Source organism: Arachis ipaensis, chromosome B06 (genome assembly GCF_000816755.2).
Source record: "Arachis ipaensis cultivar K30076 chromosome B06, Araip1.1, whole genome shotgun sequence".
In the NCBI taxonomy this organism is placed as follows: Eukaryota; Viridiplantae; Streptophyta; class Magnoliopsida; order Fabales; family Fabaceae; genus Arachis; species Arachis ipaensis.
The window spans coordinates 119,972,868-119,974,119 of NC_029790.2; positions in this window are offsets into that span (position 1 = coordinate 119,972,868).

The following is a 1,252-nucleotide window of genomic DNA, read 5'->3' on the forward strand; positions in this document are numbered from 1 at the left end:
CATCAGGTTGATAGCAATTTTCTGATTATATAAATGATTTTTAAAGTTTGTTTATTAAATTAGAGGAAAAAATGGACAAAGCCCATGTGCAATGGGGATCAAAAGGGGTAGTCCAAGGTTGGTCGGTGGATGTATAAGGATGGCTGAGAGAGGTCCACCTGCATGGTTTGGGAGTAATAATCTAGTACATGGCCAATGGGAATGGCGAGGTCAATTGATAGTTGACCAAATTAGGCCAGTATTTGACTGGGCGCTCCGTGCGACATTCCGTTGATTGTCAGTTGGTCAAGAGAGACCGATAGCTTGTCTAAAGTGGTAGATAGTTAAGGTTAACCAAACAATTAAATCTGTTGTTAATTTCAGTTTAATTACAAATTCAAGTATTTTTGACAATTAAGTTAGGGTAAATTTAATAAAAATTACTTTCATTATATCTGCGTGTACACACGTATATTTTAATAACGTAAAATATTTTTTTTTTTTGTCTTCGTCTTTTCTTTTTTTTCATCCTCCTCTTTGAGAAATAAATCTCAATTAAACTAAGAAATAAACCAAAATTAATTAAAAGAATAAAAAATTTGATCAATACTTATCAGCAGCATTAAGTGAACCTCAATTAACACACAAATAAACTGAAATAAATTAAGAAATGAACTAAAATGATTTAATAATGGCAACAGAAAAAATCAGAACTAATAAAGATGTTTACAAAATATTGGTGTTATTGATGATGATGATAACGAAAAAGGAAAAGAAGAAGACGCAACAATGGAGAACCTACGTGCGCAAATTTAGAAGAAGTAGAATAAAGAAGAGGAGGAGGAGAAGGAAAAAGAGAAAGAAACAGAAAATGAGAAGGATAAGAATAAGGAGGCACGTGATTTAAAAAGTTGTTATAACAATTTAGTTAGACTTGGTCAAATATTTTGTTTGGATGTAGAGTTTTATTGTTTTGATTAACCAAAATTTTAGTTTAAGTTAATTAGTCGCTTTACACTATGAAGCACCAACACTTCCTTGATTTGTCGTGTCAGTCGGACACATTTCGGACACGACACACATCGATACTCATCCGACACGCACGTCTTATGTGTCCAATCGTGTCTTAATAAAAAATAAAAAATTCTTCTCTGGACACGCTTGGACACACTTAAATACCATCACGTGTCAGCGTGTCTAATTTTATTCTTAACATATATTTTTAAAATAAATTTAAATAGTATATATTATTAATTATTAAAACAAAATGTAT